Source organism: Montipora foliosa, chromosome 6, assembly GCF_036669935.1.
Source record: "Montipora foliosa isolate CH-2021 chromosome 6, ASM3666993v2, whole genome shotgun sequence".
Lineage (NCBI taxonomy): Eukaryota > Metazoa > Cnidaria > Anthozoa > Scleractinia > Acroporidae > Montipora > Montipora foliosa.
The window spans coordinates 14,431,196-14,443,695 of NC_090874.1; the positions used below are offsets into that span (position 1 = coordinate 14,431,196).

Genomic DNA, 12,500 nt, shown 5'->3' on the forward strand with positions numbered 1-12,500 from the left:
CAAGTTTTCGCAAGTCATTCGAACTTTTTTGGAAACCTTTTAGCCAATCTGATGCCGCTGTTTGAGCAGGAATCTCAAACTATTTCGCGCCTTTCGCGCTTTCATTTTGACAAGATGGCTTCTGTCACGGAGCAAAATTCGGAAAACTTAAGCCCCCGATTCAATACTATAAATTTACAGGCCGATTTCACGTAATTCAATTACCAGATTAACGTTCCATGCAACATTGTTGATTTAGTTGAACGATATTTTGGAACGTTTACTGAGTATATCTCAAGTTGGATAACTTTGTGTAAACACGAAGTTTTCGTTCGCGTGATGGATAATGGCCAATATATTTTATATAGAACTGATGTATCAGTAAAAATATCATATACGTGGCCGATACGAAATGAAAGTTCGAGAGATAAGCCAGTTAGATAAGCATTTAAAGGGGCAGTGTCACGCTATTTTAGTCAAACTTCAAAGCACTAACTGACGTCTTTGCATCAATGAAGACCAAAAAATAATGCTGTCATTTTGTTACCAGTTTCCATGATTGAAGTGCACTGAAGCTATTCTTTTTTATTTGCGGCCAAGGATTGAGAGGATGGAAATGGATTGAAACTTGAAAAAATTGGACAATTTGTAGACGCTGTCTTCAGAAAGTCGCCAAAAATTAAATACGAATAGCTCTTTGTGCCATAAATATATTTCATATCCCCTCAGTAGCTGGTAAGGAATGTTGAACGAGTGAGCATAAGTAACATGACAGTGCCCCTTTAAGCAGTTGCAAGCAAGCGTGGAAAAATCCAGGCTTGGACGGGTCTTGAACCAAGTCAGCTGGGAACTGGTCAATCGCTAGTTGAAGTTATATCCCGTTTTCCGGCGATTTCTCGTGGAAGCAGTCTAAATTTCCGTATCTTCATCGGAAAAGGCCGAGAAACAAGCTGGGATGTCAAATGCTGTAAAATGTTTGCCTTGAAAGCGCCAAAGAGAATGTGATGCCAACCATGTTATATACCGCCTTTAGAAAGTTATAACTGCTACAAAATCCCGTTTCATTGGTTCCATTCATCTCAGTGTAGTTTCTTAAGATTTTTGCAAACCGAAAGGAGAAATTGCTAGTCACCGATATCGACGTCCTTGGTGTAGCTTCTTAAATGTCTGTGTAAAAATGATAATTATTTCATCTGCATGCCAAGTTGCTTTGAATATTAAAAGCAAAAGCGATTGCCAACTCAGTTTCAATTTATATATAAATTTGATGATAGTAATGATTATGGAACATATGCAGAAAATACCCCGGAAGCTGCAGTATGTGCGTTCTACATTGAAATGATGAAAATGCGCGGTTCGGAGAAGACGTAAGCACATGGCGAGCAATGAATTTATTTTTCTCCACATCAGACTAAATTATTCTTGAGTAAGCAGTTGACATTTTACACATTGAACAAACTGGAATAACTGCGCAGATATAACAATAATAACGCGGAGTTTAATTTTTGAACAACATTCTGGCGCAATGGAAAATGTAACCGAGTTAATGGAACATGGCCAAATGCGGGTTGCCCAGCTTTGCGCTCAAACTGCTTTCAACACTTTTAAGAAACGATTGAGTCTACAACAATGTATCACCAAGCAGCTATGTTATGGTTTCAACGGCAATGGCACTGTTTTTCACGAAAACAGCAATCATTGTTTGACAAAATGCGCTCAATATTGTGGCATAACAGGTTACCATGGCAAAAACCGATTCATATAAAAACACCCTATTATGATATTTTGTCCTAAAATGCATATATCTCAAAAACGAGCTCAGTCACTTCGATATTCTTATTACTAGAAAATAATGAGCATGCTAAATCGAAACACTTAGTAAAGTTTAAAACAATTATCTGGAGCTGATTCAGAGTTTCCTTCACCTTGGCCTTTCTGTTGCTATATAGTGCTCTATTCTTGGGCTGCATGTGACGTCACAAAAACATAAAATACAAAACTAAAGAGCCCGCTTTTGAGTTTTTATCTTGATCAGCTACAAGAGGTTTTAAAAATGTATCTGTTTGCATGTTTTCAGCTCGGTACCGTGCTTCGTTTCGAAAATAGAGCAGTTTGAATTTCAGAGTTTTTCAAAGTGTGTGACAAGTTGACGGCTTTCGAAAAACATGCCAGTTGCATAAAAACATCGATTTCCCGCGTGTTTTTGTGGCCTAAACAGCCAATATACTAGGAGACGTGTCTATACGAATGTTTGCTAGCTCATTATACAGCAGAAAGTGTTAAAGACAACCAAACTAAATTCCAGATGTTTCTACAGATTTCCAGCCGCCCTGTTGGTGTACTTGAGCAGTACATCAACATGGCGCCTCCATACTAAACTATACAAATTTGAGTAAAAAATTTCGCCGAATAACTCAAGTACGGAATATCGCACAACCCTGAGACTTGGACCCGTTGTTTATTTATTCCTCTTCTATAACATTTCCATTTCTTGACTCAGTCTCTTCAATGATAAGCGATTTATCTTTTCACTTGCGTGACGTGCAACCCAAGAATTACGCCACCGTGACAATAATGAGTGCAACCTGAAGAGCAAAAAGGGCAACTTCATATTGTACTAAGACATTGTCCAGATGCGAAGTAAAAAGGGTTGTAGAGCTAATCCTTGTTAGCATCACCCAACTAATGGACTAATGCAAATCCTGCATTTTAATTGGCTGCGCTACTGGAGGACTATTAGAAACAGAGTAGCGAAAAGCGTGACGCTTTCTTTCGTTTTATTCCCAAATAAACATTTCTTCAACTTGCATTTGCTAACTTTATTACTGCCTTTATGTCCGACTAACTGGGTGATACTAAAACAATTAGAGCCTGAGTTTGACAACTTTTTCCAGTTGGCGCCAAGGGAAAAATACGGCTTTCAAATTCATTGCTATTGCGACTTCTCCTTAGACTTCGCTAATGTATTTGAATTTACGCACAGACACTGAATCTATCGCTCACGCGTCCAGACGTCTCTTCTCGGGGAGGATACCCGAACTTGAGTGAGCGGCGGAAATGGAGCCTTTTCATGCAGTCGCCGTTGCTTATTAGTAACGACGGCAACGTCACAAAAGAAATAGGTACGCAATGCGTATATGTGTGGGCTTTGCTGCTTCCTGCAAAGGTTAACCACACTGGCATCGCATCCCCTCCGCCTTACCCTGATACTCCTTCCCTACTTCGTACATTGTACTCTTCATCTATCCATCAAAATGCTTCTATGTAAACTGTGAACTCCTCATATATTGGTTTGTTTCCAGCTTTCCAGCTGCAAATCGTGGACATAAGTCACCAAAAACAAAAGGCAACAAGATGGCCGCAACTTCTTTTTAACGCGCTAGTACCCAAGCCTCCGCAAACTCTTACAGAGCACGTGACTATTTTCGTACCGACAGAGCCCTCTGTTGCCAACTTAGTGTGGCAAAGCCCACGCAAAAAAAGGTTAAAAGAAGGAAAAGAAAGTAGTTCTGCACGTGCGGCACGCCGGCATTTTAGAAAATTTCTTTTGCCGTACCGTTCAAACCAAATATGCAACGAAAATATTAAATGGGTTTTTGACAAATGTTGTATAATGTTGTTTGATTGAATGAAACCTTCACGTTCTATCTTTACTTTAAAACCGTTCGTACCAAAACGTTTATGGGACAGTTCTCCTGTATTGTACAATGTGCTAAACAAGACGGAATAATCGATCACGGGAGCGATAAGTTATACTCTGAATTAGCGTTTTCATTGCCGTAACTGCTGTCGTTGCTTTAACCCCTCAAAAACGTGAAATGACGTAATAAAGGCTTTGATGACAACGTGAGTAAACGACAGTCGATGTTTATTCTATTTAAATACCTCAACGGCGTTCGTTTCGATCGTGTTCCAGTTATTTCGCCACAACAGTGTAAAACGCGAACAAGATGGAATAATCGCAGAAAAGTCAGCGAATCAGTGATTAGTTTAATGCTGTTGGCGTTGCCCCTGCAGTTTCGATACTTATGGTCCTTAATCTGAATTTAAGAGGCTAGAAATTCGTCGTCCGTCAGGTGCAAAAAGATGCATAAAGATCCTTCGTTGAAAAGATTCAAAAGGTCATGTCAAGCGTTTTTTTCCCAATTGGATTTGATTTCGTTTTGACGAAAAGCGCATGTCCCTTCAAGTATCTACGATTTTCATTATTTCCAGTTTACCTTATCCAATTGATCAAACAACCCTTGAAACAACTATGACTTAAAAACCATAGCTACAATAATTGCCTTACCACGAGTCGAGTTAATGGAACATGGCCAAATGCGGGTTGCCCAGCTTTGCGCTCAAACTGCTTTCAACACTTTTAAGAAACGATTGAGTCTACAACAATGTATCACCAAGCAGCTATGTTATGGTTTCAACGGCAATGGCACTGTTTTTCACGAAAACAGCAATCATTGTTTGACAAAATGCGCTCAATATTGTGGCATAACAGGTTACCATGGCAAAAACCGATTCATATAAAAACACCCTATTATGATATTTTGTCCTAAAATGCATATATCTCAAAAACGAGCTCAGTCACTTCGATATTCTTATTACTAGAAAATAATGAGCATGCTAAATCGAAACACTTAGTAAAGTTTAAAACAATTATCTGGAGCTGATTCAGAGTTTCCTTCACCTTGGCCTTTCTGTTGCTATATAGTGCTCTATTCTTGGGCTGCATGTGACGTCACAAAAACATAAAATACAAAACTAAAGAGCCCGCTTTTGAGTTTTTATCTTGATCAGCTACAAGAGGTTTTAAAAATGTATCTGTTTGCATGTTTTCAGCTCGGTACCGTGCTTCGTTTCGAAAATAGAGCAGTTTGAATTTCAGAGTTTTTCAAAGTGTGTGACAAGTTGACGGCTTTCGAAAAACATGCCAGTTGCATAAAAACATCGATTTCCCGCGTGTTTTTGTGGCCTAAACAGCCAATATACTAGGAGACGTGTCTATACGAATGTTTGCTAGCTCATTATACAGCAGAAAGTGTTAAAGACAACCAAACTAAATTCCAGATGTTTCTACAGATTTCCAGCCGCCCTGTTGGTGTACTTGAGCAGTACATCAACATGGCGCCTCCATACTAAACTATACAAATTTGAGTAAAAAATTTCGCCGAATAACTCAAGTACGGAATATCGCACAACCCTGAGACTTGGACCCGTTGTTTATTTATTCCTCTTCTATAACATTTCCATTTCTTGACTCAGTCTCTTCAATGATAAGCGATTTATCTTTTCACTTGCGTGACGTGCAACCCAAGAATTACGCCACCGTGACAATAATGAGTGCAACCTGAAGAGCAAAAAGGGCAACTTCATATTGTACTAAGACATTGTCCAGATGCGAAGTAAAAAGGGTTGTAGAGCTAATCCTTGTTAGCATCACCCAACTAATGGACTAATGCAAATCCTGCATTTTAATTGGCTGCGCTACTGGAGGACTATTAGAAACAGAGTAGCGAAAAGCGTGACGCTTTCTTTCGTTTTATTCCCAAATAAACATTTCTTCAACTTGCATTTGCTAACTTTATTACTGCCTTTATGTCCGACTAACTGGGTGATACTAAAACAATTAGAGCCTGAGTTTGACAACTTTTTCCAGTTGGCGCCAAGGGAAAAATACGGCTTTCAAATTCATTGCTATTGCGACTTCTCCTTAGACTTCGCTAATGTATTTGAATTTACGCACAGACACTGAATCTATCGCTCACGCGTCCAGACGTCTCTTCTCGGGGAGGATACCCGAACTTGAGTGAGCGGCGGAAATGGAGCCTTTTCATGCAGTCGCCGTTGCTTATTAGTAACGACGGCAACGTCACAAAAGAAATAGGTACGCAATGCGTATATGTGTGGGCTTTGCTGCTTCCTGCAAAGGTTAACCACACTGGCATCGCATCCCCTCCGCCTTACCCTGATACTCCTTCCCTACTTCGTACATTGTACTCTTCATCTATCCATCAAAATGCTTCTATGTAAACTGTGAACTCCTCATATATTGGTTTGTTTCCAGCTTTCCAGCTGCAAATCGTGGACATAAGTCACCAAAAACAAAAGGCAACAAGATGGCCGCAACTTCTTTTTAACGCGCTAGTACCCAAGCCTCCGCAAACTCTTACAGAGCACGTGACTATTTTCGTACCGACAGAGCCCTCTGTTGCCAACTTAGTGTGGCAAAGCCCACGCAAAAAAAGGTTAAAAGAAGGAAAAGAAAGTAGTTCTGCACGTGCGGCACGCCGGCATTTTAGAAAATTTCTTTTGCCGTACCGTTCAAACCAAATATGCAACGAAAATATTAAATGGGTTTTTGACAAATGTTGTATAATGTTGTTTGATTGAATGAAACCTTCACGTTCTATCTTTACTTTAAAACCGTTCGTACCAAAACGTTTATGGGACAGTTCTCCTGTATTGTACAATGTGCTAAACAAGACGGAATAATCGATCACGGGAGCGATAAGTTATACTCTGAATTAGCGTTTTCATTGCCGTAACTGCTGTCGTTGCTTTAACCCCTCAAAAACGTGAAATGACGTAATAAAGGCTTTGATGACAACGTGAGTAAACGACAGTCGATGTTTATTCTATTTAAATACCTCAACGGCGTTCGTTTCGATCGTGTTCCAGTTATTTCGCCACAACAGTGTAAAACGCGAACAAGATGGAATAATCGCAGAAAAGTCAGCGAATCAGTGATTAGTTTAATGCTGTTGGCGTTGCCCCTGCAGTTTCGATACTTATGGTCCTTAATCTGAATTTAAGAGGCTAGAAACTCGTCGTCCGTCAGGTGCAAAAAGATGCATAAAGATCCTTCGTTGAAAAGATTCAAAAGGTCATGTCAAGCGTTTTTTTCCCAATTGGATTTGATTTCGTTTTGACGAAAAGCGCATGTCCCTTCAAGTATCTACGATTTTCATTATTTCCAGTTTACCTTATCCAATTGATCAAACAACCCTTGAAACAACTATGACTTAAAAACCATAGCTACAATAATTGCCTTACCACGAGTCGAGTTAATGGAACATGGCCAAATGCGGGTTGCCCAGCTTTGCGCTCAAACTGCTTTCAACACTTTTAAGAAACGATTGAGTCTACAACAATGTATCACCAAGCAGCTATGTTATGGTTTCAACGGCAATGGCACTGTTTTTCACGAAAACAGCAATCATTGTTTGACAAAATGCGCTCAATATTGTGGCATAACAGGTTACCATGGCAAAAACCGATTCATATAAAAACACCCTATTATGATATTTTGTCCTAAAATGCATATATCTCAAAAACGAGCTCAGTCACTTCGATATTCTTATTACTAGAAAATAATGAGCATGCTAAATCGAAACACTTAGTAAAGTTTAAAACAATTATCTGGAGCTGATTCAGAGTTTCCTTCACCTTGGCCTTTCTGTTGCTATATAGTGCTCTATTCTTGGGCTGCATGTGACGTCACAAAAACATAAAATACAAAACTAAAGAGCCCGCTTTTGAGTTTTTATCTTGATCAGCTACAAGAGGTTTTAAAATGTATCTGTTTGCATGTTTTCAGCTCGGTACCGTGCTTCGTTTCGAAAATAGAGCAGTTTGAATTTCAGAGTTTTTCAAAGTGTGTGACAAGTTGACGGCTTTCGAAAAACATGCCAGTTGCATAAAAACATCGATTTCCCGCGTGTTTTTGTGGCCTAAACAGCCAATATACTAGGAGACGTGTCTATACGAATGTTTGCTAGCTCATTATACAGCAGAAAGTGTTAAAGACAACCAAACTAAATTCCAGATGTTTCTACAGATTTCCAGCCGCCCTGTTGGTGTACTTGAGCAGTACATCAACATGGCGCCTCCATACTAAACTATACAAATTTGAGTAAAAAATTTCGCCGAATAACTCAAGTACGGAATATCGCACAACCCTGAGACTTGGACCCGTTGTTTATTTATTCCTCTTCTATAACATTTCCATTTCTTGACTCAGTCTCTTCAATGATAAGCGATTTATCTTTTCACTTGCGTGACGTGCAACCCAAGAATTACGCCACCGTGACAATAATGAGTGCAACCTGAAGAGCAAAAAGGGCAACTTCATATTGTACTAAGACATTGTCCAGATGCGAAGTAAAAAGGGTTGTAGAGCTAATCCTTGTTAGCATCACCCAACTAATGGACTAATGCAAATCCTGCATTTTAATTGGCTGCGCTACTGGAGGACTATTAGAAACAGAGTAGCGAAAAGCGTGACGCTTTCTTTCGTTTTATTCCCAATAAACATTTCTTCAACTTGCATTTGCTAACTTTATTACTGCCTTTATGTCCGACTAACTGGGTGATACTAAAAAAATTAGAGCCTGAGTTTGACAACTTTTTCCAGTTGGCGCCAAGGGAAAAATACGGCTTTCAAATTCATTGCTATTGCGACTTCTCCTTAGACTTCGCTAATGTATTTGAATTTACGCACAGACACTGAATCTATCGCTCACGCGTCCAGACGTCTCTTCTCGGGGAGGATACCCGAACTTGAGTGAGCGGCGGAAATGGAGCCTTTTCATGCAGTCGCCGTTGCTTATTAGTAACGACGGCAACGTCACAAAAGAAATAGGTACGCAATGCGTATATGTGTGGGCTTTGCTGCTTCCTGCAAAGGTTAACCACACTGGCATCGCATCCCCTCCGCCTTACCCTGATACTCCTTCCCTACTTCGTACATTGTACTCTTCATCTATCCATCAAAATGCTTCTATGTAAACTGTGAACTCCTCATATATTGGTTTGTTTCCAGCTTTCCAGCTGCAAATCGTGGACATAAGTCACCAAAAACAAAAGGCAACAAGATGGCCGCAACTTCTTTTTAACGCGCTAGTACCCAAGCCTCCGCAAACTCTTACAGAGCACGTGACTACTTTCGTACCGACAGAGCCCTCTGTTGCCAACTTAGTGTGGCAAAGCCCACGCAAAAAAAGGTTAAAAGAAGGAAAAGAAAGTAGTTCTGCACGTGCGGCACGCCGGCATTTTAGAAAATTTCTTTTGCCGTACCGTTCAAACCAAATATGCAACGAAAATATTAAATGGGTTTTTGACAAATGTTGTATAATGTTGTTTGATTGAATGAAACCTTCACGTTCTATCTTTACTTTAAAACCGTTCGTACCAAAACGTTTATGGGACAGTTCTCCTGTATTGTACAATGTGCTAAACAAGACGGAATAATCGATCACGGGAGCGATAAGTTATACTCTGAATTAGCGTTTTCATTGCCGTAACTGCTGTCGTTGCTTTAACCCCTCAAAAACGTGAAATGACGTAATAAAGGCTTTGATGACAACGTGAGTAAACGACAGTCGATGTTTATTCTATTTAAATACCTCAACGGCGTTCGTTTCGATCGTGTTCCAGTTATTTCGCCACAACAGTGTAAAACGCGAACAAGATGGAATAATCGCAGAAAAGTCAGCGAATCAGTGATTAGTTTAATGCTGTTGGCGTTGCCCCTGCAGTTTCGATACTTATGGTCCTTAATCTGAATTTAAGAGGCTAGAAACTCGTCGTCCGTCAGGTGCAAAAAGATGCATAAAGATCCTTCGTTGAAAAGATTCAAAAGGTCATGTCAAGCGTTTTTTTCCCAATTGGATTTGATTTCGTTTTGACGAAAAGCGCATGTCCCTTCAAGTATCTACGATTTTCATTATTTCCAGTTTACCTTATCCAATTGATCAAACAACCCTTGAAACAACTATGACTTAAAAACCATAGCTACAATAATTGCCTTACCACTATCGATCAGTCAAGAAAGCGCGCAAAATCCACTTTCAAAGTGACTGCTGTCTTCGAAACTTTTGAACCGTCAGAAAGAAGTTTTGATATCTAGATCAGGGATATCATAAACAGCACTTTAAAAAAATTTGATTTTTCAAAAACACTCAAGACATGCGATCTGCAACCACAGGACTCAATCTTAATACCTGAGCTAAGAGAAGCTCCCTTTGTGAGAAACTCATTTGATAACATTCCAAATGCACCCTTTTTATCTTGCGAAGGCCGAACTCTAAACGGTTAAGAATAGTCATTTTCACAAGATATCTTATTACCATTTAAGGTTTAACACAATTTAAATGCGTTTACATTAAGGTGGCAGTTGCAACAAGCACTTAAACAAGCCTTAATGGTAAAGACCTGTAAAGGTGGATAAATTTGCGTTAGTCTCGAAATAAGTCAAGCAACTATTTAATATAGTGGGAACTCTAAGATGTGGCAATTTTGGGATAAAACGTAGCAAAGAGAAGTCTTAACAGTTCCAATTTTGAAGTCCGAGTCTTTAAATACTTTTTGTTTTCCTTTGAATGTTAGGGGTTTTTTTTGCTTCCCTGAGATGTATACGATAATGCTTGTTATTGTAATAATCGAACTTTTAAAGGAAAGTTCTAGTGCAGATGTTCAGGATATCAATAACCTTCAAGCGACACTTGTCTCAGCTTTGTCAGCTTTGAGCATGACGTCTTAATGGAATATGTTTCAAAAAGCATTACACGAATACAAAAGAAAGTTTGAGAATTAGACCTGGCCCAGTTTAACGAAAAACAGGCAGATCGCTTTTTACGTCTATCTGAATATGAAGGCAAATCGGGAATAAAGGCAAATCAGAAATAACGGACCTTTAACGAAAGCAGCGGGCGTCGATTAGCTTCTTAGAGTTCGATTGCCGAAATGGCAAAAATATCGGCCTACGGCATCATTTGATTATCATAATCCGTACTTTGTCATTCTTCAGTTATGTTACCCGCAGGTTTAAACTCCTCACGCAACCTTGCCTCAAGAAACTTATAGGGGCTAGTGAGGAGAATTTGCTCAAGTTGTTGACGTATTTTTGTTACCTGTATCGGCTCTCCTTACTGGTTAACTTTTTCTGTTTTCCCTTCAATTCGTTGTTATAAAGGGATATGGCCCAAGGTCAAATAATGGAGCTAAGACAGGCCCAGCAAGCTGCCGTGTAAAGAATAAGAGAATATATCATGCAGTGTAAAAGAACTAAGAGAGAGAATATGAAATAAATGCGACGGGGAAAAAAGAAGTTGAGATTCTGAAATTCATAAGGAAAAAATCTACGAATCTGAAAAGCACAGGAAAAAGGCAGACATAAGGAACCCACGTTCTTTGATTGGACATTGCCGCCTCTCATGGCGTAGGATTTATCATGCATCCTGACACAGAAAAATGGTGCTAGGGACAGCCCCTATTTAAAAAAAAATCATCATAAAGATACGAATGAATTGTGAAGAGGAAATACCAACTTCCATCATATTCTATGAAACTTTTAATAATGCAAATTCAGAAATCGAAAAGGAAAAATAATTCCTTTAAATAAGAACCTTTCAGACTTTTTTGTCTTGTGTTAGAGACATAAATGAACTCATCATGGATCACGCAGATTAGCATGGGAAACTTAATTATCTCAACCCACATGATGGTCACCAGCAAACTCAAATGACCTCATCCCCAGGGCTTCTCGTAGCTCTCCCGTCGACTGGAGCCACCATGTTGAAGGCCGAGAAGACGCTGGGGATGACGTTGGAAGTGTAAATCACAAACACCTTATTCCAAGTCAAACACAGCCCAACACAGACGTGGTACAAATGGAAAGATCTTGATTAGTATCCTCACAGAAATATCTCTATACGCTTTCATGCAGTTAAGAAGATACAACTTCGAACTACTGCACGTGCCTCTCGACACATTCAGCCGTCACTAAGAGCTATAGGTGTGGCAAAATATCATGCCGTTCCATCACAGTAGCTCCAGACGTAAACAAGCGGAACAAAAGACCTTTTCTCCCGCGAATCTGTTGCTTGAACGCGAATTCGCTCAACAAGAAAATCAATGAGCTTGCCGCTTTTATGGCTGTTAACAAAGTCCACCTGGCAGCCGTCATTGAGTCATGGTTTGGTGACGACATTGAGGACGCCCAGGTGTCGATTGGTGGTTGTGTGGTCCATCGCAAGGACAGGATGCAATGTCGTGGCGGAGGTGTCTGTGTCTACGTCTCGGATCAGCTTCCAGCAAAGCGCTGCCTGGATCTAGGACACCCTGGGTTGGAGTGTATGTGGCTATGGATTCGACCACCGCGTTTACCTCGGCCAGTGTCAACTATAGCTGTGTGCGTCGTGTATAGTCCACCTGACAAGAGCGCGCGCAAGAGCAAAGGGATCTGTGTGAATATCTCGTGGCAACCTCTGACTCAATAAGATCCAGATATCCTGATTGTGAAGTTATCATACTAGGCGATTTCAATCATCTAAATATAGATGATTTAGTTGGGGGTAGCGATCTTAAACAGGTTGTAAACCGTCCAACGACACGCGATTCTATCCTGGCCTACATAACAACGCAACGAACTTGCAGAGTTTTAATGAGTCACCCGACATTTTTGCTCCTCTTGGGACGTCTGATCATAACTCAATTATGTGGACGCCCAAAGATAGTTATAACTC

At 40.0% G+C, this 12,500-nt stretch overlaps 1 protein-coding gene across 20 annotated transcripts in view; it reads right to left on the reverse strand.

Annotated features, from left to right (window-relative positions):
* LOC138006780 (adenosine receptor A2b-like) overlaps positions 1 to 12,500 on the reverse strand; it is a 53,082-nt gene that overhangs the window by 15,233 nt on the left and 25,349 nt on the right. Inside the window, exon 1 of one of the 20 annotated variants that reach the window (XM_068853335.1) lies at positions 9,787 to 9,894. The exons of the other annotated variants lie outside the window; for them this stretch is intronic. The gene's annotated coding sequence lies outside the window, so the exon portion shown is untranslated. Of the gene's footprint in view, positions 1 to 9,786; positions 9,895 to 12,500 lie in introns of those variants that run through there. 20 annotated transcript variants of the gene reach the window in all.